General features: G+C 42.4%; 1 protein-coding gene and 1 pseudogene across 1 annotated transcript in view; one reads left to right on the top strand and one right to left on the bottom strand.

Annotated features, from left to right (window-relative positions):
- The window catches only part of ATP8A2 (ATPase phospholipid transporting 8A2), a 544,332-nt gene that overhangs the window by 68,896 nt on the left and 450,463 nt on the right, over positions 1 to 24,973 (top strand). The gene's annotated exons all lie outside the window — the stretch shown is intronic.
- LOC130680094 (CDGSH iron-sulfur domain-containing protein 1-like) lies at positions 8,062 to 8,584 on the bottom strand (annotated as a pseudogene).

The following is a 24,973-nucleotide window of genomic DNA, read 5'->3' as shown; positions in this document are numbered from 1 at the left end:
TTATGGGAGGAGGTTAACCAGGAGAAGTTCTTGGATGCACATGTGACCCATTTGCCTCCTCTTCTTAATGACGTTGAAATGCTGCTTGTCTTCATGTAACTGAATGCTGCACAGAGACCCATTAACTGGAAGGTGCCCCACGTGGTGTGGGCAGCCTGGGTCTGGGCCGGGTCCTCCCTGTAACATGCTCACTGGCTCTAAGATGGGTCCTCAGATGTGAGTGGGAAATGAAGCAAGCCAAGAAGGCTGCCTGTTCGTTTAGAAATGTCATCATAATGTAGCAGGACACACCACGGAGTGCTGTACTCCCCTCCCTTTCTTTCCCTTTGCTAATTTGGTAGGTGGAAGGTTTTTTGTTGTTGTTTGTTTTCTTCATTAAAACTTGCTCTCATCCCTATAATGCTCTACTATCTATCCACTTACGCCGGGTGAATTAGAACAGGACAGTTTCAGGGCATCACGTAAGTCTCCCAGATTATTGTGGGGATCAGCCCTGAGCTCTCTTAATACCTGGGCACCTAGGAAAGGGCCTGCTGCTTCCGTCCTCGTGCACCGGTGTAAAGGCTGCGTGCCATGCCTCTGACCTGCGGCTGGAGGAGGTGCTGCTCTATAGGTAACAGAAACCGTCCATACAGCTGCTCTGGTATAGATGTGGCTCATACACGCAGGCATACAGGGGGGCAATGAGAACAGCGGCAACTTTTTGAGCAGATGGTTAGCCTGTTACTAGCAATTCTTCAGTCGTGTGCCTTCTAGATACAGATTATAAATCCTATCACTTACAGTGAAGCAAAAACAACCTATGTGATTATTTAGGGAATTTTTTTTTTTTTGTAAATGTTAGCTAGATATATTTTAAATATGTTGAGACCCTTAAAATAGCTTTCTGCAATAAAAATATTTAGATGAAGCCTTAAAATGAATTAGGTGGTATATAGACAGAAAGAAACCCAAAAGTTGTTTGTGAAAATATTTTAATAATATTCTGTGGTGCTGAAATAGGTCATTCACCTCAGTGGGCACCTAAGGGAAATCCAAGCTCCCAGTTGGAGATCATGATATTCATGTTATTTAAAATTGCTTTTTTTCCCTTCAAAATATGTCTTTTGACTATTTCTTTTAGTTTGAAGATCATGCTGAACGATTGTCTGGTATTTATTTTGCCTTTGTGACTTAGAACAGTAATGCAATGACTGCTGAAGTATACACATCCAGAGGACATGAAATTAAATTCTGAATTTCTGGGCACCTTCTTTTAGTTGGTGAAAGTCAGAGTCACTGAGAACTGTAGTCGGGAGAAGAATCTAAAGCTCTGTTTGTCAAGATAGGTTGCTTCTGGCAACTGAATGCTTTTGCCCCTATCTTCCAGTTAGTGCAACAGTCTCAGGGACTTGAGCACAAAATTGACAGCAATTGATGCTGAATCATGTGATGCGGAAGCCGAGGCAGCCTGTGCTCTGAGGTGTTCTAGGAGCTTTCCTTCCCTTCTGGGCCTGTCTGGTGCTCTCCTGGCCTATCTGCTCTTTCATCTTTTCAACCTAACTACAACGTGGGCGGCAAGTTTTTCAACTTAGATGCAAAGTACAATTCTTTCATAATACTTGATGTATTATTGGATGACAAGAAAATTGCTATAGCAAACAGACACCAAACACTAAAATGTCCTGCTTTGTACATATAACTGTTTTCAACAATTATACTAGGTTAATTTATTTTTACAGTTTAATTTTATCTTTACACCTCTGAGGTCAATCGATACTGTTTTTGTATTACTATGCATAACAAATGCAACCTACTGAATAAAAATTCAGAGTTTCAAGCGATAAAGACCATGATGAATCTTAACTGCAGATAGAATTTTAACATTAAAGTCTTCTAAGCAGAAATATTTTCATTTCAGTCACATAAATTGAAGGGTGAAGATGAGCTTTATTGGATTATTTTCCCCCTTGAGAGCTTTGCAAACAATAGAAACTTATTTTACAAGAAGGGATAATTGACGACATGTTTCAAGTAAAGTGAATGAGTGATACTTTACAATGATCCCATGGAAAAGCAAGTAAAAAACCAAAACTACTTCATACCCTTTAAGATGGCTGCTATAAAATAAAAATAAAAAGAAAGAAAATAATATGTTGGTAAGGATGTAGAGAGATTGGAACCCTTGAGCACTGTTGGTGGGATTGTAAAATGCTACGGCTGCTGTGAAAGAAAGTGGTATGATGCTTCCTCAGGCATTAAGCATAAAATTACCATAGGTCCAGCAGTTCCACCTCTGGGTATAGACCCCCAAAAATTGAAAGCTAGGTCATAAAGAGGTATTTGTATGCACATTCACAATAGCCAAAAGGTGGAAGCAAACTTTGTGTCCACCAATGGATAAACAAATGTGGCATATTCACACAATGGAATATTATTCTGCCTCAAAAAAGGAAGGAAATACTGACTTGTGCTACATCATGAATGAACCTTGAACATGTTATGCTAAGAGAAATAAGCCAGCCACACAAAAGACAAACACTCTGTGATTCCACTGATTATGAGGTACCCAGACCAGACAAAATCATAGAGACAGAAAGTGAAATGGTGGGTGCCAGGGGCTGTGTGGGGTCGTATGGGGAATTGTTATTTAGTAGCGACAGAGCTTCAGTTTTGCAAGATGGAAGGAGTTTTGGAGATGGGTTGTACAACAGTGTCCGTATACTTACCATGACTGAAGTGTATGCTTAAAAGTGGTTAAGATAAATGTTATGGTACATGTGACTGACCACAGTTAAAACTGTACATGGAGCTTGTTGTATGTGCCTACCCATCATGATTTGCTTTGAACAGTAGTTCATGAAGTCAATGCTGAGACTATAGTCCTGCACCCACCCCGTACCCTATCCTCATTCCCTTTAACATTTTTTTTTGCTGTTTTCCCTTTCTCCTTATAAAATACCATGTAACTTGTTTATTTTCTTTATTGTCTCTCTTGCCTCCAGAGTGTAAGCTCCACAAGGGCGGAAACTTCAGCCTGTTTTGTTCATTGCTGTTGCTCTGTGCCTGGAAGGGTGCCTGGCACAAAGTAGGTGGTCAGCAAATATCTGTCCACTGATAGAATAGTGTAAGTAAAATAAAGTCATTTGAATGACAAATGCATTTGGGCTATTTCATTTTTGAGATTTAACATATGAAACAAAGCATACCCATCTGAGTATATAGCTCAGTGCATTTTTATGGATCTGCGTGCCTGTGGCCGACACCCAGATAACAACGTGGACTTTCCATTACAAAGACCGTTTGTGCCCCTCCCAAGACAGCCCCTTCCCTGCTAGATGAAATCACTGTTCGGATTTCTTTCACCCAGAGATTTGCCTTTGAACTTCACATAAATGGAATTTTGCAGGATATGCTCTTTTATCTGGCTTATTTCACCCAGCGTAATGTCTGTGAGATTCAGCCCTGCGAGTGTTCTGATGCACAGGAGGTCACCATTTGTTTATCCACTCCCTTGCTGATGGACATTTGGGTTGTTTCCATTTTTTGCTATTAGGAATAAAATTCTTGTATGTATTTTTTTGTGGACATAACTTTTTTCGGGATAAAATACGTAGGAATAGAATTGACCTGAGGAAGAATCTGTCTGTAGGATTGATGTAGACTTACCACTTAGAAACTGCCAAATGGTTTTCTAAAGTGGTTGAAATAATTGACATTCTCACCAGCAATTGTTCCACATTCTGGTGACAGAAGGCGAGCTTGTCTTTTTTTTTTGAGCCAGGCTTGTGGGGGTGCAGTGTGTCTCCTGTGGTGTTGGCAGTCCTTTAAAGAGTGATGATACTGAGCATCTTTTCATGTGCTCATTGGCCATTTGGGGACCCTCTTGTGAAATAACCTGTTCAAGACTTCTGCTCATTTTGTTTTTACATTTTGCTGTTGTTTGGTATGCAGTCTTTATTTTGGGTGCAAGTCTTCCGTCAGATACATGTATTGCACATATCTTTTTCCAGATATGTGTGATATCACAGATATCTGGAAAAGACACCCTTTTCCTACTATCTTTTAATGAATAAAAGTCCTTAATTTTAACGAAGTCAAATTGATCAAGTTAACTTTAATGGCTATTGTTTTGTGTTGTGTTTAAGAAAACTTTGCGCATCTTGGAATGGTTTGAAAACCATCCCATGCACAATAATATAAGCTCAAATTATACTTGAGTTCAAATTATATTGTAAGTTCAAATATGAGACCCCATTTGAAAGGGAAAATGCAACCATTTTTCCTTTATTAAGGAAGAGACAATGACACCTCTTTTTCTACAGCCTTTCACATATACGAATCATTAAAAAAAATTACACATTGTTTTGTTTAATGTTAAAGAGAGAATATGGCCTACTGGCCACCGTAAGGGGATAATGCTTTGTGTGAATAGATTGTTGGACTTGGACTTGAACCTTTGACCTCTCTCTCCTCAATAAATTGCTGGGCAAAATTTCCCCTAAGTGCCCCTCACCTTTCCTTTGTGAACTTGCTGTTATAAGCTTTTATTATATCATTCTCTTACTGTGGCAGCCCAAGAGTTAAAGGCCTAGCAGCTGGGGTCCTGCATTGCAGGGTCAATCAACAGCTCTGAATGTGGCACCTCTTGTGCCACTTTAATGGCTGGTAAAAGTTGAGGTCATGGTACATTGGAGTTCTGTTCTATTAAAATTGTCCCAAACTCTGTCAGGTGATGGAGATCTTTCTTAAAATGGGGTCTTTCAAGGAAGTCACCTTGCAGTTGGGCTAATGCCCTTTCTAATTTACTACAGTCAAGCCAATTACTTGGTAGAATGAGTTTCTGAAGGGGCAGCAGGGAAAGCTTTGTTTCCCTAGACCATGTTTATTTAATTATATGTTTATTTGTTATGCCCAGGTATTTGAAAACCCTTAGTTCTTAGAAACAAAAGCCTACTTTTAAACATTTTTCTTCTCCTTGCTATTTTTTCATATGCATTCTTTATTCTGTATTCAGATTGCCAGATATATGTATTGCAAATAAATCTTTTTGTTAGTCTTTGTCACAGTTTATTTTCTATACCTGTTTCATTGGTTTCTCTCCCCCCTTCTTTATGTCTCTCCTTTACTTTGTGTTTAATTTGCACTTCTCCTTGTAGTTTCTGAAGATAATATTAAAGCCTGTATTTTTCTAAGACATAGCACACCACATAGCTTGACGCCTGTCTTGTTTTTCTCGTTTAACAATCTCTCCTTACACGATCTCATCTACTGCTGGACTTGGAAGACTCATGGAAAGAGTGCTCCTAATTTCTTTTTTTAAAATTTTCATTTTGGTATCATTAATATACAGTTACATGAGCAACATTATGGTTACTAGACTCCCCCATTATCAAGTCCCCACCACATACCTCATTACAGTCACTGTCCATCAGTGTAGTAAGATGCTATAAAGTCACTACTTGTCTTCTCTGTGTTCTACTGCCTGCCCCGTGTCCCCCCACTACATTATGTGTGCTAATCATAATGCCCTCTTTTCCCCCTTATCCCTCCCTTCCCACCCATCCTCCCCAGTCCCTTTCCCTTTGGTAACTGTTAGTCCATTCTTGGGTTCTGTGAGTCTGCTGCTGTTTTGTCCCTTCAGTTTTTTTGTTTGTTTGTATACTCCACAGATGAGTGAGATCATTTGGCACTTGTCTTTCTCCGCCTGGCTTATTTCACTGAGCATAATACCCTCTAGCTCCATCCATGTTGTTGCAAATGGTAGGATTTGTTTTCTGCTATGGCTGAATAATAGTCCATGTGCTTCTAATTTCTCAATCTCCAGTGCAGGTCTGATTTCAGCCCCTATGCACAAATGCCCAAGTGTATACTGAATATTTCCTCTTGAAGGTTTCACAGCCACCACAAACTTGAAATGTCTGAAAAACCCAACAAAGCCCCTCTTTTGTCTCATTCATCATCTCTCCCTTACTGTCCCTTTTACCCGCTCAGACATGCAAGCGTCATCTTATCCATTGTAGTGTCATGGTGTCACCATCTGTTGTTTGCGCCCCAGATGGCGGCAGTGCACACAGCTCTGCTTTCCTGTCTGAGGATTGCTGTGTTGATTACAGTGACTCAGTGTTTTCCCAAATTCCTCTGCCTCTTTCAGTTCTGTCACTGTTTAGGCCACCATCTCTCACTTAGTGTGTCACTGGGATGTTTTAACATGTCCGTTACCCTTCCTAGGCCCCTGGGCTTTACTGTTCTCTCTAATCCAAACAGGGTACCTTCACTCAATGTTAACAAATCTGATCACATCTCATTTTCTCCCCCTCAATTAGTTCAGTATCTCTCAGATGGTTTATGAAGTCTAGATTACTGCGCATGGACCTTGGGGCCCTTCAGATCCGGGTTGCTACTTGCTGCTGTCATCTTTCTTCAAAGCACGACACGTGCCTTATGTTCTAGCCATGTGGGTCGTCTTCCAGCCTCCAGAATGGGATGTTGCATATTCCCTCTTGCCTTGGGACTTTACTGTGTTTTTTGTTTATCCATATTGTTTTCTTGCAGCCTCTCTGTTCATTCTTTGCTACTAACTTATGGGTCTGGCCACTTAGCCCTCTGGGAACCCTTCCTTTACCCTCCCTTGACCTGGTCGGGAGGCTGTCTCATGTGTTGTCCCAGACCCCTTGTGATGCTTGACGTTCTCTTTGGAAATTCCTTGTGCACTTGTCTCCTTTCGCCCTGAACTGGGGGATTCATGGAGGGCAGCATCTGTCCCATCCGTGTTTGTCCTAAGCGCACTCACTGTGCCGAGCACAATGTGGGCACTGCTTCTGTCAGCTGAATTGAGGTGTGCTGATGATAGTTAGTCAAGCATCGATTTAAAAAAAAATTTTAGTTGAAATATACAACTTCATGTACCAGTGGAAACTCTTACTATGCTTCCAAATACAGAATGTCTAAGAGAAAGACAATTTAAATTCTAAAGGGGCTGCAGAAAATGGGGACTCACTGGTCTCAAATACCGAGTGAGCCTCAAATACTCAAATACTGGGTGTGGGGGAGAATCATTTGGGCAGAACAGGAGCAAAAGCATGAGTGTGCTCCGTGGGTCAGTGGAGGACCAAGTGAACCAGACGGGGCAAGACTCTGGGATGCTAGAGATGAGAACCCTCTGGTCCTTCAGTGAGGGTACGAGTCGGCAGTGATGAGGAGCTTGGATCTGACTTCCTCGCCAGCTCTGACAATTACTGTGACCTTGAACAAGTTAACCAACCTTTAAGATCCTTTATATAACATGAAGTGAAGGCCTACCTCCCGGAGTTGCTATAAATGAGAGCAAATATACCTACAAAGCACAGTACATGCTCTAGATGTCAGTGATGGTATTACCGATACTGCGGTTCCATCTCTGTCCTTCTTGCTGGTCTGCGTCCCTCAGCCCTTCCCTCCCGTGCCCACGTGTCCGTGCCATCATCCTCTCCTGACCCCCGCACACTTGCAGTGAGACAAGCTGTCCTATTTATGAAGGTATTCTTCATAACTCTTATGGTGCTTGCAGCACAACACAGAACATATTTTTCTGCATTTTATTTACCTCCGACCTATATAACCCCAAGACAAATGAGGACAGAATTTATTTTAAATATTTTCATGTATCTTCTTTTCAGACTACTGGCCTGCCATCTGACTCCAAACTAGAGCTTTATTTTTATTCAGTTGGAAATATTTCCACATTTCCCTTTTAGTTTCTTCTTTTACCCTGCAGTTTAGAACTGTGTTGTTTAACATTAAAATATTTGGATATTTTACGAAGAGCTTTCCATTATCGATTTCTAATTTTGGTCAGAGGAGATATTTTATATAATTTCAGTCCTTTTAAATGTGTAGGGACCTTTTGTATGGTATAGATTATGGTTTATTTTGTCAAGTGTCCCATGCGTATCCTTTAGTTGTTGGGTGGGGTGTCCTGTAAGTGTCAGCTGTGCAAAGCTCCTTTGCAGTGTGGTTCTTTTTTAAAAACAAATGTGCACCACAGTGGTTCAACAAGTAAGGCAAATGCCATGAATATGAAAGTTGAAGTTTGCAATATACCACATCTAGAACCCAGGGCAGGTGAATTAGACTGAAGCGGTAATCATTCTAATTAAACAATCAGGTAACATCATGACAAGTTGGTTTGCAGCATCAAAACTGTCCACTTAAGTTTCCTTTTTCTGAATGATCGGAGGTCCCACGTTGTCTCCAGTCTCTTCATTGTGTTTTGTGTGAGCTCCGTCACAGAATGGGAACTTTCTGAATCTCCAACAGCGGCAGTATGCACCTCTGTCTCCCAAATCTTCCATGTCAAAAGCATGTACTATCTTAGGGTTGTCTTTCTGGATGTGAAGGTTTCCCATAGATTTGCTGCAATGATCTTTAACATAAAATCTTCTGTAAGCTAGATAGCCAGTTGCAGCTGTCCCGGCAGCAAAGGTAACTGTTGCAATCCATTCAGCCCACTTCCAGAGAATGTTGGAGAGAAGAAAGTTCTGCATCGTCTGGTTAACCTCAGCCTCAGAGGAGAGTCGTCTATTCCCAGCATAGAGTGGACTCATATGCTGGAAGTCAGACTCATGGGGCTGATGCTTACAAGGCTTTTACACAGGACACAGCACAAACAGGCTCACATGGACAGCCGGAGTCAAGGTGTGAGAAACGTCCTACTGGGATCGACTTCAGGCTGCTATGGTGTAGGCACTGCGGTCAGCCGTAAGCACGTGTGTATTATCCACCTGGATGTTGAGCACACCGATGTGTTTTTCTTTATGTTTATCCTGCTTGGTATTCATTGAGCTTCTGGACCTTTGGATTTATACTTTTCAACAAATCTGGAAATATTTCCACATTGTGTCTTCAAATATTTCCCTTCTTGCTCATTTTTGCACCTGGAACTCCAACGATCTATTTGTTAGATCCCTAGACGTTGTCTCATAGGCCCCTGCTGCTCTCTTCATACCTTTTTCTCAGTGCTTCAGTTAGGATAGTTCTTTCTTTCCCTCCCTCCCCCAGGTAGTTCTATTGCTGTCTTCAGATTCACAAATCCTTCCATTTTTGCAGTACCTTATCTGCTTTTAATCCCACCCAGTGTCATTTTCATTTCAGATATTGTAATTTTCATCTCTAGAAGTTCCATTTATTTCTTTTATAATCCCCCATTTCTTCCTTTTATATATGTTTTTTGCTGTAAATCCTCAAACATATTGAATCTATTTATTTAGTTACTTTAACATCTTAGTCTGGTTATTCCTCATCTCTTTCATTCCTCATTTCATTTCTTCTTGTTATGAATCATCCATTTCATAGGGATTTTTTGTTTCTTTGCGAGTAATTTTTGATTGAATGCCATCCATTGTGAATTGGTGCTGGATTAATTCCTTTCATTAATTTTGGACTTTTTTCTGGCTTAGTTACTTACAGTTTGATGCTTTTGAGGCTAGTTTTTAAACTATTATTGGCAGGTCTAGGCTAACCTTTCATATAGGTCTATTTTAGTTCCCCAGTGAGGGCATGATTCCAATGGAGTCAGTGAGGACTCTCCACTCTCGTTCATGGGATCTCTAACAGTATCCTGGCCTTGTGTAAGCTCTGGAAATTTTTCCTCTGAACGTTCCCTGGCAATTATTCTTTTCCAGGCCTTGATGAATTTTGCTATGTATATGTGCAGATTGGAATTTAGCCAAAGACTCAAGTGACCCCTTTGCAAAATTTGGGAGCTTCTGTTGCACACAGCTCCCTGCTCCTCAGTTCTCCGCCTTATAAATTCTTAACATTTTTGCCTCCTCATACTGCGATATCTGTCTTCTTAATTTGGTGAGACTGCCAGGTTTTTGTCTGGGTTCCCCCCTCACTGCATTTTGGCCCAGAATTTGTTTTCAGATGGAAAGAAGATGTGATCATAGGCTTACCTTGTTTGTTGCTCTTCTCTCAAGGATTACTTTCCTACACTGCCTGCTGTTTGATCTCTGAAAACCATTGTTTCTGATATTTTCTCCAGTTTTCAAGTAATTTAGTGAAAGGGTGCTAGTCTGGACCTCTTTATACCCACCATGGTCAGAAACAAATCCCAACTGGTATATTTTAATCTGTCAGTTTCTGAAGTAAGATAATCTCATTTTAATTTATATTTTCTTGGTTACTGACATTTACTTTTTCATCTCCTAAACTGGGTTAGACTTTCTAGGTTTTTACATGGTATAGTTTAAGGAAGCCAGTTGGTTTTTATCAATTAACTTGGGTTGTTATTACAGTAGTGGAAAGTCACCCCATACCAAAAACACAGGTGTTATGCTGGGTCCAATTTTCAAAATCTCAGTGTAGAGTTTAAAAAGGGAAGAGATATCCTTTTCTGTAAGTAAATACATCTTCATGAAAATTCATGAGGCCCATGAGTTTTAGTTAGAGAACTTAGTGAAATTTCAAAACCAGGTCAAATGTTAGTCACATGAGTGACTAATGTGACACAGGGTATGGAAAAGTAGGTGATCACTGCACATTTATGTCTGGCATCTTCCCTGCTATCAAGGGCTAAAAGTACAGTGAGATGAGGTTATATTCTATTCTTTACGTGCCATACAGTATCATCCTGATTTTTTTCTTGACTAAAGTAATTCAATTCTATTTAGGTGATTTTCTTGCCTATAAACTTATAACTGGATTTATGTCTACTTGGCTAGGACATTTTTGTGTAATCCAAGTATCAATATACTTGAAAAGATGCTCTTAAACATTGATTTCCTACGTAAGTTTGAATTAAGTGTATAGTAGTAATTCATTGGCTATAACAGAATTGATAGCCATAAATGTCTTTAAGATATACTAGTGTACATTGTTTTAGACGTTTTATATTTCTAGAAAGATCTCAGATGTTTAAAACAGCAATTATCTTTAGTTATATTATTAGATACTAAATTAAGGTTAATGCTTAAAAATGCAGTTTTGATTAAATATTAGTTTATCAAAATATTAAAGTACATATTTATCAAAACATAATAGGAAACTTTTGAATTAAAATGAATTTTGGGCAAAGCATCAGGACCCCTAGGAAAGTGTCACACAAAATTTTCTTAATGACTCAAAATGGTAACTGTGAACCTAAGTGATTATTTGGCACTTACTTAGGGCTGTCTCTGTGGCTAGGATTTTAGGGCTGTGCACGCTGTTAGGCCTTGGGTTGCTGTGCTTGGTAAACTTGTGTGCGCTTTTACAGTCTGCCTTCTGCCTTGCTGTGAGCTGTCACTTCCGACTGTGACTAGTGTGATTGGTCGTAATGATCTTTTTCTCTCTACCTGTCTCCAATTTGAGGTGGGGGGGTGTATCTAGTTTGTTAACCTTATTAGAAACAAGGATAATTATGTGCTTACCTCTAAGGCAGGACTAAAGTTCTCTTCTAAGAAAACTGTTCTGATTTTAGTGAACAACTTTTTTATATCAACTTGAATTTCTCTGTAGGCATTTTGATCCCTAAATCGTGGCTGGGTAGGGAGCTACCAGAGGGCTAAGTTATAACTAGGCAGCGTGTTAGTATTTAGCTTTAGGGTGTAGTGATTTTGGGTACAGATCCATCTCCCTATTAAGTTTTCCTTAAGTTAGATTAAAATTTCCTTTCCTCCTTTAGATACAAACTGTAGGTTTAATTGAGGGGGTGTAGGATACACTGAGAGGTAAGAAGCAGATGAGGAGTGAGATAATTATTAATAATGAAGTGATAACTGCTAAACCAGTGCTGTCAAATAGAAATGTAATGTGAGCAGGCTTGTAATTTAATAGTATATCTCATTTAACTCAGTATATCCTGGATGTTATTTCAGCATGTAATCAATATAAAAATTACCACAACACTTGACATTCTTTTTTTATACCAAATTTTCAAAATCTCGTGTATATTTTTCACATATCTCAGTTCTGAGTAGCTACATTTCAAGCTCCAGTAATCATATGTGGCTCCTGGGCACCATATTGGATGGCACAATGGTCGTCCATGGCTCTTACTACTCAAAATGTATACATTCACACACAAATTGCAGTATAAGTAAAGTGTGGATAATTCACAATCATTTTAATGCTATAATGAGATAATCTTTGGTCTTTTGGTTATTCATAGCTGCCCTTGCCAGTACTCTAGTCAGGGTGTTTATACTTATTTGGGTAACTGACAGAGGAGCACCGCAGTGCAGAGTCTCTTAGTGGTAAAAACTGAGAGCAACCTTGTCCCATGGTAAGTATCTTTTACACAAACTGTGAATACACGGCAGGAAAAGAAGAGTTTATTGGGTCAGCTAGTACGGGATGCAAATAACTTTTTTTTCCAAATCAAATAGGGGACTTAGAATTCTAAGGGACAGGGGTGATATTATTAGGAGGGAATGGTGGACCTGGGATGTAAGTGGACCAGGTAGAAGAATTCCCAGTTGGAATATAAAGTAAATACAGAGAAATTCTTGGGAAAAATGACCCTTGGCAAAAGGCGTATTACGTAAGCTTTGAAGCATAATAGTAGCTGGTGTTTAGTTACTTAACAAGTGCCCTTATGCTGTCGTAACTTTTTGGTTTGACAGCTACAACCATATCAGTTAATAGAATCTTTAGTAAAAAAACTTTGTACTTATAATTACAGTATCTTTGTTAGCTGTATCTAGTGCTGCTCAGGAGAGCATATCAGTTTGGGGGCAGGAAGATAAGAGATTTATTAGGTTTTTTTTATCAAGTTGGAGGTAGGATTATGATTTTGGATTAAATGAGTTCATCTGGTGCGGTAGCTGTGACGAGATCACTGAATTAGCAATGTCAGTGTCAGGTGTGCAAACTTCCTTAGACTTTGGTAGCTTTGTAACTATTGTAAGGCTGAGTTTTCAGCCTAAGGGAACAGCCCTTTGACAGACAGGTGCACCCGCAACCCTGGGGATGGTGTGAGTACTGAGTCAGGCAAATGCATTACGTAGCCTGAGGCTCTGCTGACAATGAGTTGTTGGATATTTCATGTAGTTAGATTTTATATTCCCTTCCAGGAATTCTTTTTGGTGTTTTGGTGATTTTTATCCTCCTATACAACAGATTTAGTTGTTTAGATCATTAGCTTTTGACTTTTGAACTTTTCCTCAAAGTCATTTTTTGTCAAAACTAGTGTTTTTGGTTATTCTTAGAAGGTGACAGTAGAATTCAAAGTGGAAAGTAAATGGGTCTCATTTTGCAAGTTACTAGGCCAGTGAAGATGCCAACAGGCACCATTCTAGCACAATTACCTTCCAACCTTATTGTTTTAAAATTTCTTCTTATGATAGTTCGTTTCACCTAGGTGGCCAGATAACTTGAAAACATGCAACTTTATTTCCACATGGCTGCTTTTTCAAACCTTTTCTTAGTGTCTTTTTCCATTTTCTTGTTCAGCATATTGCTTTGTGTTGCCAGAACTTTCTGTTGTCCTATTTTCTTGGTTTTTGACCACGTTCTGGACACAGGCATTTGTTTTATGGTCTCCGTGGCTTTGATGTGTAACCCACTGGTCTTCTGTCTATTCCAGAAACGCAGGTGTGCTCCACAGTTACTGCTCAGAGTGTCAGAAGTCCCCTGGCTGTCTTGTATGACTCATTGTGTTTATGTTCTGAAAATTCTTTTGTTTACTCATGCTGATGATGTTATATAGGTTCCTGTGCAACTTTTCACTATTGTTATAAGATACTTTATGAAATAATATTCTCTAGATTCAAAGTGTGATCAGTGGAATCAGCAGACCCAGATCTGAACTTTGGATATATCACCTATGAGCTTAGTGACCTTGGTCAAGTCATTTCACCTCACAGATCCTTAATTTTCTCATCTGTAAAATGGTGCTCATACTTTTCTCACAGTGGTTGTGAATAAATGTCATTTTGTATGGAAAGCATCTGGCAGTTGGTGGATCTTAGTAAATTGAAGTTTTATTATTAGTATATAGCCACTGGGTTTTTATTCTGCAATTTCACAATAATCCCCTTATTTTATTATAGAACTCTTCAGTTCATTTCTTAAGGCCCAAGTTCTCATCTGAGCATTATAAATTCTTATTAGGCAAAGTGGGTATTATCTTCATCTCTCAAATAAAGAAGTCAAATCTAGGTTAAGCTTTAAGTTATAAGTGAGACATTATGGACTTGAGAAAATTAGGAAAATTAGTTTCAAAGCTTGGCTCTACTAAAAAAAAAGCAATACCTACTCATTTATAGTTAGAAGATGAGATAAGATATTAATGAGTCTGATGAATACCAGGTGATTAAGAAACATTAGCCACAAAGCTGAATAGGCCATTTGCTAAGATGTGATAAAGCAGGTGGATTCCCCGACTCATTCAAAAGGCAAGTACCACACGAGTACCAGGCAGGTGGGAGAGCAGAGGACACGGGAAAGTCCGCTCATGTAAGTGCCATTCCAGAGGGGTGGGCACGCAACACATGAACAGACGATACTTACGAGTTTCCACTGCTTTAAAGGACCGAGGGGAAGAACCACTGTGGACAGTCAAAGAAGAGCTCTTTGAAGATGTGACATTTAAGCAGAGGCCCCAACAATGAGGAGCCAGCGCTGTGGAGTCGTCGAAGCAGGGAGTTGCTGCCGAGGTCATCTTAGGCAGGAGGAACGACGGCAAGAGCTGAGGACTTAAGGCAGGAGCGAGCTGGACATGGCTGGGGGACAGCAGGGAAGGCCGTCTGGCTAGGCTGGAGCCTCGTAGCCATCGTGGGGAGTTTGCTCTCTACTCAGAGTGGAGGCAACTCTTGGACGGTTTTGAAGAGGTGATCCGCCAGGTCTGGCTTTATATTTAAACAACGTGACTCTGGCTTCTAGTTGGAAACCAGTCTCTTGGGGGAAAGAGTAAGAGGAGGCCCAGTCAGGAAGTCAGCGCCGTATCCAGGGCAGGGATGTGATGCGATGGTCTAGGGCGGTAGGAGGCAGAGGGCGGAGAAGCAGCCAGAGCCAGGATCTACTTGGGCTGTGTGGGGGGTGCTGAGAAGGTGTCCTGCAGACCCAAGGTGGGACTGAAGGGTGAATCAAAATATGTGGGGAGTAGTTGCAGGGGAAGGTGCTGAACTGTTCCTGATCAGGCCGATCATCATTGGAGGAACATTCCCCCCACAATACAAAGATAGCAACCCATTGACTGAATTCAAGCACACAGTGAATGCCAGAGTCTAGGGACAGGAGGTAGTCCTTGCCTGGCTGTATTGGTGGTACATCCATCAACCCACTGTACAGCAGCTGCCCAAGTAAAAACGGGAAACATCCTCCTGTGACTGTGAAAATGCATGCTGGGACTGCGGCCCGTGAGAACTGGAGAGACGCTGAGGTGGAGGCGGCAGGGGGAGAGGGGCGTTAGGGGCAATGCCTCTGAAACATGTGGGCGAGGATCGGGTGGGGTTGACCCAGAAAGCCTTCCTGCGGCCGGGCTGATGTTCTACCTGTGCCCGCGAAGAGAAGGACTCAGAGCTGAGCCAGGGAGTCGCAGAACCGGTGACCCCCCAGTGGGGACCCCTAGAGGTGGGGTTGACGAGTCACAGCCTGTGGGCTGGGTACCGTCCTAACAATGCCTCTGAAGAACTGCAGAATTTTAAGAGATACCCTGGTCTTAGAAGCATCACACTTGCTCATCTTCTCTTGGAGTGGCTGGTGTTTGCATTCCATTGGTAAATCCATTTTGTCTGTGTTTGTACGGAGGTCAGTTCCCGTGGGTCCCTGACTTCCACAGTGGGGTAGTAGTCCCTTGGTTAGTTCTGTCTCCCCGCCACCAACATCTCCAGCTCCAGGTGTGTAGAGCACAGTCTGGTTGTTAGCAGAGTAAAAGGGAATAACACGGACTCTGCTGGTGCCCCTCCTTGCTGCCAGTGCGCTGGCAAAGGATCTGCTGAGTGGGGCATGCCACGGAAACTTAGCTGTCGGGGTCGTATGTCAGACGTTACTGAGAGCTTGGCACGATGCCGGCAGGTTTTTGTAACACTCAGTCCATCAAGCAGTGTCTTGGTAGAATGGTGAGCTCTTACCCAAGAGCTGTATGTAATGCTTTATATTAATTGGGCCTCATATTCCCTCATCTTCATAGATTTATTGGTTATAAGGATATCACACTATATAGATATTATGTTTGGTTGTATTAGCTCTTTAGTTTCATTTCATAGTTCACTGATATGAAAACCCTTTCAATCAGGGGTGACCTAGTCACCAAAATGATCAGCAATTCCTTGCAGAGGAAGAGGATCGAACACAGCAGGCCCCTCAGCTTTCCTCTCCGCCATCCCGCCTGCCAGGCCCTGCTCCTTGATTCCCTGAACCTGCTCCTTAGCTCAGCAGCTGGCCTGGTGCCGCTCCCGGCTCTCTGACCCCTCAGTAGGGATCTCCCTTGGTGAGAGCACCTCCCCTGATTTGAATCTCTATTGCAGCACTTCCTAGTCTACACTTGTAGAGTAGGAACACTTCTGCATGTGTTTTCACCCATCAATCTTTTAACCTCTTACACCTGCTCTGCCAACATGGCCCTTACATTCTCCACTCTTTCCTCTTGTTTTCGGAGGCAGTGTTGTGTAGAGAAGCAAACCTGGGAGCTTTTGTCTCTCCTGTGTATCTGTCTGGCTGTGGAGGTGAGCAGAGCACAACCCCAGAAGTGTGTGTGTGGGGGGCGGCATGCCAGGAAGGCCACAGGATAGCTGCTCACATAGCGAACTTGCCCATGGCTTTGCCTTACAATGTGGGATGTCCTTTGCCCTTGTAATCCTTTAGAGCCCTTTAGATGAAGCTCCCTGGCTGGCTTTACAGTGAGAGACGTCTTAGAGTGAGAGACAGCCGGTACCACCACCCCCTCCTTTCTACACCAGCTGGAAGTAACCAGCCTTCCTCCTTGACACTACATACCCACAGTGCTCACTGTTGCTTCTGCCCTCTCACAGCTGATGCCAAGCACATTGTTGGTAAGGAGAAGGTTTTAGATTTGGCATTGTGCCCACAGAATGTCCTGATGGATGAGGGTACACATGGAGGGTGCACACAGCATGCTCTGACAGATGAGCCAGCACATAGAATGTTCAGGCAGAATGCTCTGATGAATGATTGACTTCCTATCTTTGTCATGCCACTTAAAGGTCATAAATATTATGATAAAAAGCATACCTGTCTGTTGCTGAGCCCTGTCTAAGCACTCTCGGTGTGCTGGCCCATACAGTCCTCAGAACAATCATGAGAGGCATGCTCATTTTGGAGAAAATGACACTGGAGCAAAGAGTAATTAAGCAGCTAACTCAGTGTCTACAAGTTTACTTTTTTGTTTTGAACAAGCAAACAATTTTTGTTTGTTTGAATTTTTTGCTTGCCTGCTTGGCTTACTGATTTCTTCAGGACACTTGACTCTCTTGGATCCAGGACTTTGTCTTACCACCCCCACCGCCATGCTGCACGTGGGCCTGGAATTCAGCAGTGTTTTTGTCTTCTTTTTAATGTGTGGACTCAGAATATACTTTTACTTAAAGAAAAAAATAAGCCGAAACCTAAAAAGGATAAAAGATTCAGTTAGTCAACCAATACTTGTCTATTTTGAGTAACTCCTTAAAACCCCTCCCCCAAGTGATTTATGATGTAGGTCAATAAATGACTCACATAGTAACACAAAAAAGTAAACTTGTAGACATTAAGCTAGTTGCTTAATTACTCTTTGCTGCAGTTTGATTTTCTCCAAGATCAGCATGCTGCTCATAAGATTGTTGTGAGGATTGTATGGGCCAGTACATATAGTGTGTTTAGACAGGGCTCAGCAAAAGATAGGTATGCTTTTTATCACAATTATTTCTGACCGTTAAGTGGTATGACAAAGGCACTAATTGATCTGGTAACAGAAAATTGGAGGAGGATGCTGGGATGCAAAGGACTCCTTCTGCATCTCTTTGGCATTGCTCTTCCCCTTTAAAGATTTTTCCATATTTGTAACTTTGTCATTTCTATGCCTGAGAAGAAATGTGGTGCACAAAATGTCAAATCAACAAGAAAGTCAGGAAAAGCCATCATGGAAAAGATGATGTTGTGTCAGCAGTATTGGGAGTAAAGTTGGGTCTCTTTGTTGACTTGCTCAGACCTGACTGTGCATAATTTGAGGTTATGTTATGACTGTAGATGGAAGTGAGGGGTGTTGGGTTCATATGACCAGGGGTAATAAGCAAACATGGTAGGCAAGTGTGCATGGGAAACTGGGATGGTATTTGAAGCAAAGGAATGTGTCTTTCTCTTGTACGTGACATTGGACTTCTGTGTACTGACAGCTTCCGCCTCCCTGGGAAAGACAAGAAGATAGGCCAAGAGAAACGTCAGGTGTCTTCATCTTATGCCTTTTGAAAATAGCAGGAAGAGGCTAGCTAGGCTTTTGTTTATGAGGAGACTTTGTAGATCACTTTTTCTCTCCTTTTGTCATACTTATTGTATCACGCCGGACCATTCAAAGATGGTAGCCACAAATGCCAGTAGGGGACCAGGTTTATCACTCTGTTGACTGGAAGAGACAGAAGGACCCCACCTCTTCCCCAAGCCCCCCTCCCTATGATAAATAGTTACCCCGTTCCCATTTTTCTCTATCCCTGAAAAAAGAGAAAAGAGAAACTTCTAAAAGCATTTGTAGTCATAAGAAATCCTGAGCCATCAGCGTCACTTTCCCTGTGTGTTGATTTCTTTTGCATTCTTAGAAATGGTTCACAGATGCTGTATGTGGAGAGAGGTAGTTTTTGCAATCTGGGATCTAGAAAAGGCCTTCCAACTGTTCTAGCCAGGGCAGACACTTTTACATTTTGCATGTTCACAGAATTTTCATTGTGTCTGATCCCTGCCTTCCACTTTCCTAGCACCATCTCGAGGAGAGAAGCAAGGAGCAGATGAAGTTCTGGGAGCCAAACATTGAAGAGAGACTTAACGTCACTCACATGAACTTTTAACCTTATATAATTCGACTAAGATTCAAACAAAACTGGATACTTCCTTTTTTTTTTTCTCTAATTCTCTATTGGGTGGTACTTTAGGAGGTAGGTCAGATTAGTTGTAGATTAAATTTAAGGAGTTACATTTTTCTCTGTCCACTTAAGACAGCATGTGAAGTTTTGTGGTCACGTTCACTTGATCCATTTGTTGGACACGCTTACTAAATGCCTTCCACGTCCTGTGGGCTGGGGATGCACGGCTGCTACCTGCATGGAGCACGCCTCTAAGGCTGGGAGACAGAGACAGACAAACACAACTCGTGGTGCAGTGGGTGGAAGCTCAAGTGAGGGTGCGTGGCATTAGGGGATACCTAAGGAGGGGATGCACAGACACGTGGGTCAGGGTGGGCTCTGTGTAGAAGCAAAAGTGTTTAAGCTGAGGCCTGAGTGATAGGAAGGAGTTAGCAAAGCAAAGATCCGGGGAATAGGCCTCTAGGTGGAAGGAAAGGTGGGCGTCAAGTCTCTAGAGAGGGACAGAGTTAATGTTTTGAGGAATGGAGAGGAGGTACTATGGGAGGAACTTCAAGAGCAAAGCGGACACTGGTTATGCTGCAGAGGAGGGCTTGCTGTGCAGCCACTTGCAGTGGCTCTGTATGCCTGTGGCCCCGCTGCTGTGGGTCTTCGGAATGCTGAGGGGCGGGCTAACTACAGCTTCAAAGAAACTGCACCTCTCCTCGGATTAACTGTTCCAAGACTGCATTCATGCACGTTGCCTCGACAGTGGGGTTTAAAGTTGGTGTCCCTAATTTGTGCCCAGTTTTTCGGTCCCAGGAGCGATGAGGAATATTTGTCCTTGCTACAGAGAAGCCACTGGGTTTGTATTATAAGCCTCAGGCAACCCAGCCCATATAGAAAAATCCTCTGAGCTGAGTATTTGAAACAGAGAAACAGCTTTTTGAAAAAGAAATGGCTTTTCTTTTGTGTTGTTTTCAGCTCTACATATTAAATACATTTCCTTAAAAGCCCATTTTTTTCCACTTAATTTACATGATGAATTTGAATATATTTAAGGTGTGGAATGAGTTTTGAGGAATAGAAATCCAGTTTGTATTGCCAGACTTACTGGAAATAAGGCTTCAAATTACCGTGGCTCCATTTTCACCCACTGCAGGATCCAGCTAGGGGGTAAATAAAGTATCACCTGCGTGTGTCTCTGCACGCATGCTCTGATTCCTGGAACACCCTGCTCTTTGTCCGCACAAACCAATCCCCACTCATTCTTATAAACCTAGAGGTCAAATGCCTCCTTCATGTAATCGCTCTGTTTTTTGGCCCAGTGAGAGACTGGCAGTCATCTTTGTCCTCTGGAGGCCCATATTTCTTGGTCTGTCTTTTTTTCTGTTGTCTCTACTGAAATGTGAGCTTATGCCTTAGACTGTGTACCCTTCCCTTCCCCTACCTGGCAAAGTGCCTTACAGCTAGGAGGTGCTCAGTAGCTGTTCTAATGAATTCAGCACCCAACAATATCTTTAATCACAAATAGTTCATGGCCCATTACACCCCTTTGCATTTTCTCTATCTCTGGAAAAAGAGAAAAGAGAAACCCGTGGGTGTTTGCAGTAATAAAAAATCCTGATCCATCAGTGTCACTTTCCCTGTGTGTTGATTTCTTTTGAATTCTTGGGTAGAAATGGATCACAGATGCTGTATTTGGAGAGAAGTGGTTTGTGCAGGGTGGGGTGTAGAAAAGGCCTCCAAAATGTGTCTGCCAAGGCGAGAATAATCACATTTTGCATTTGCACAGCATTTCCTTTGTGTGTGTTTGATTAGGAGAAATAACCAGTCCAAGTGCTTCTCCAGCCGCTGGACTGCTTTGTGTCTGTGTTCTGAAGAATTATGAAACATCTCGGTAAATATGGGTTGAGGCCAGAGTTGACCTTGAATCTCTTTGAGGAAGGGGAGTGTGTGTGTGTGTGTGTGCGCGTGTGCACGTGTGTTACTTTGTTACACAAATGCCTCTTGTTACAAAGCTCTCTGATGAGTGTACTGTTTCCTGGATATATTTCTGGAGGCAAAGAGAAAACCACCTTTACATACTTTTCAAGTACATAAAGAAAATTAGGAAAAGGACAACCAACTTCTTAACTCATGTAACAAAAGCCTGAACAACCAAACTATGTTTGCTAGGAATTTTACGTGGTGTGTTGCTGATGTAGAAGAAACTTAATTCAGTTTCCTCGAGGCAGTTTTTGAGATGTGATCAACTGTGAAGGAACTCTCAGCTACGAGCTCTGGGGTTCCTAGGCCACCCCACTTCTGACCAACTGGCTGCAAGTCTGGGGCTTCCCATTTCATCCTGTTTCAATAATAAGCTAGGGTGACTCTGATAACTCAGGACGGCGCTATACTTATGGTTGTAGTTGTATCATAAAGGACACAAGTCAGAAACAGTCAAATGGGGAGAGACACAGAAAGAGGTCCCACATGTGAAGTGTCCATGTCCTCTGGACATGTTACCTGAGCTTCGGCGTCCATGGTTTTTTATTGGTGTTTCATTGGACATTATTAATGGGATTGTTGGCCGCAAGATTGAACTCAGTCTCAGGAGTCAGGAGGTCAGGCTGATCCCAGCTGCTCCAGCCCCCAGCCCTCAGATCACATGGTTAGCTTTCCTGGGGGTGGTCAGCTCCCTCTCTAAAACCATCTAGGGGCCCTTGAGTCAAGCCATTAGCATATAAACTCAGGTGAGGCCCCAGGGGCCTACCATTATAACAAAGGCACTTCTATCAATTGAGAAATGTCCAGAGGCTCCCAAGGAAGCTGAGACAAAGACCAGCCAAATCCTTTATTATATAACAGTGTCCAAGGTCTGCCCTGTTTATGGAGCTGGTTTCAGAGGCTTGCCACTTTGATAGGTTCTGGCTTCGGAAGACACGAGCACTTCTTTCCCAAGAATCTCTACTGTGAGATAGTGAAACCTCTTTGCAGGGGAAGGGGCTAGATGTGTCTTGAGCATCTTTTGGAGTTTTGAATACTTTATTTGAGTTAGGGAAAAAAATAGTGCAGCTCAGAGGGAAAGATTTTACTTCAGTGTTGCTTAAGGCAAAGAAATGCTTAGTAAAAATTCGCCTTACATTAACCCTCCTCTTGTGTTCTTTATTTAAAGTTCTCTAACACTGTGGGCCTATTTAGTTTATACAAATATTTATTTATATTGTATACATAGCTATAAAATAAATCATAATATTTTTTAGATGGGAACACGTTTCAAAAACCTGTTAAGATTTTTCATTCTCTTTCCAAATGATTGCCATGAAATGGGTTTACGCAGTGAATATCAATGAGGTATTGTCCTCATTTCTGTCTCCTCACCTGCCCCTGGGAGGTCTAGCCTTGTCTCTGCTTCCTGACCAATGACTGTCCAACAGATACATCACATGAGTGAAATGAGGAGGGACGTGGATCATTTAGAAAAATGAAAATACTGTTACCATGACATGAACAATGTGGGTGGGGAAGAGGTGACTAGGCGAGCTAGAGCCCAGCGTGGCTGAGGCCCGTGGAAGAGCTGCGGGTGAAGGTGGGCTTGCCGAGTGTGCGTCCTTGTCCTGCCGACTCCCTGACCTGCTCCTGCGGCCTGGGGGCCTGTGTTCTGTGACTGTCTGCTTTGCTCTGCCTCTTCCCGATTTCTTCGCCTGTCCTCCTGGTGGGCATTCTCTATCTATCATCTCTCTCTGTTCTTTAGGATTCTCTTCTTTGTCCAATCCTGGCAGAAACTCTGTAGGAAGAACTGTCTCTTAATTTAGCTAGTGACCTTCCAGATACTTCTGGGCTTTATCCAAACCAGCCTGCTCAGATGTTGCCTTGAAGACATTCCTATGTCGGATCCATCTCCGTGGTTATGGGTCGTGGCATCTCATGACACCTGTGTCAGAGGCTTCTAAAATCTTGAGCCCCCAGGGTGATTGATCTATATGTAGACAGGTATTTCTCTCCCTCCGCTTTAACCTTACTTGCCCGTCTGTCTTACAGGGACAAATAGATTCTCTGTGTGCTCGCTTACAGCACTGGGTGGGATTTCTGGTTTTAAATAAGCTATAGAACAATTCACGGGCGGTTCATGGACCCCAAAGACCCTAATACAGTTGGGATCTGGGAGTGGACTGCATTCAGGACCAAAAAAGCTTTTGGGACAGTTTTTGTTCTGTTCACCCAGTTGTTTCATCTTTATCTCAAAAGAAATCCTTTCTTTTCTCCACTGCAGTCTCAGTGGTGGAAGGTGGTGGTCCAGAGATATGGAGTGTGTGGCTCTGTGCAGAGCCCATCTCTCTCAGGTTCCATGTCAAAGTTGCAGATGAGAGACTCTTAATGGCCTAACTGGGGCCAAGTAACCACCCCTGGTGCAAAGAGCTGTGATGGATGAAGGGGGCTGCACAGCACAGGCCTGGCTGGCAGGCTCCCCGTCCTGTGTGTGGGAGGGGAAGGGTTCAGTTACCAGACAAGGAGAAGTCTTTGGTTCAGTGGCTGGGCAGGAAACTTTAATAGGCACCCACTCTATTAGCCCTTTATTTATCTGTTTGCCATATACTGACAGAGGCCCTACTGTGTGCTAGGCATGATGCGGGATGATGGGGAGCAAGACATCAAGTCCCTGCCCTCATGAGCGTGCAAATCAGCCCTGTTGTGTGTTCCCACTTTGTAGTCAGCAGACTTAGTGCCTACCTGCTTACTCTTGTTTGTCTTTATTCTTTCCTTTCACTTTGATTTCCTTCACAATAGATATTTATTGAACTCTTGCTATCTGCTGACACTGCGCTTGTTTAAACGGGGAGTTGTAAGCATATGCTCTCATTTTGTATGGTGGCATTTTTGAAATGCATTAACTCAGGATTCATCTCATGGGTCTGAATTTGAAACCTTAGTCATAATGTGCTTTGCTATATATGGTATAGTGTTTTCCTTAGGCAATACATTTTCAACAAATTGGTGTTATTTTGAAAAGATTAATGTTTTCCTCCAAAGCAGGGTTGGGTCAAGATGAGGCCCCTGAACTAGAAGGTGATCTGAGTCGTGGTGGGGAGAGAACTGTGACTATTTCTACAAAGAATAAAATTCCAGGTCTGGCCCTGTTGCAGGATGGAAAGATGAGCTGGCCTGGTGTGTGATAGGTGCTTGGGGGATGTTATTTCACTTAAATCTGCCATCATTAATTGTTTGTGTCACTATTTTTTCACCTCAGCATGTGTTACCCAACATTTAAATTCTAGTTTGGAGAAACTGTTGTTTCCATTGCTGTTGCTGGCAGTGATGTTTCTCTTGACCTCCTCAAACCCTAGCCATCCTATGTCTCTTCTTTTTTCTGGCTCACATACTTAGTCCAGAAAAATCTTGCAGAGTTTTCTTCTGAGATGGTTCTCATGTCCATTTCCCCCCCGCTCCGATTCTCCATTTAATTCTTGCTTTTTATCATGTTGCTCCTAGACTGTAGGTTAATTTCCTACCTGATGTCCTTATCTACGAATTCTCCCCTCTTTCTGCCCCTCCTTGTACACCACTGCCAAGTCCACTTCTCTCCTGCTTGTAAACCTCCTGTGGCTTCATATGACCTACAGGATGAAGTTCAAGCCTCTTAGCCTGGCATTTAGTCATCCCCACACTGGCCACAGGCTATTTTTTCTGAGATTCCTTTCTACTCTTTCCCAATTTGGACCCTCAGTGCTGGTTTGTGTGTGTGTGTGTGTGTGTGTGTGTGTTTTAATTGGCTCCTGATGCGTGTTGTCTACTTGGGCCTTTGCCTGTGCTCTTCCTGCCCTTATGCAGAATGCCTCCCCTCTCCCATGCTCCCCTCACACTGTGAAGCTCCTCTGTCCTCAAACTCTGTACTGACCCATGCTCCCCACCTTCCCAAGCACAAAGAGGCTACCAACCTCAGACCCCCCTTAGCATCCTCCAGCCCACTCTTAGTCACTTGGTCATAAACTGTAGCACCCTGGTAACCATGGTTAACATAGCATCTTAAACTGGTTAACAGTATTGAGAGCAGGAACCAGATCTTT

The sequence above is a fragment of the Manis pentadactyla genome, chromosome 2, assembly GCF_030020395.1.
Source record: "Manis pentadactyla isolate mManPen7 chromosome 2, mManPen7.hap1, whole genome shotgun sequence".
Taxonomy (NCBI): Eukaryota; Metazoa; Chordata; class Mammalia; order Pholidota; family Manidae; genus Manis; species Manis pentadactyla.
This window is presented reverse-complemented; position numbering and strand designations above follow the sequence as displayed.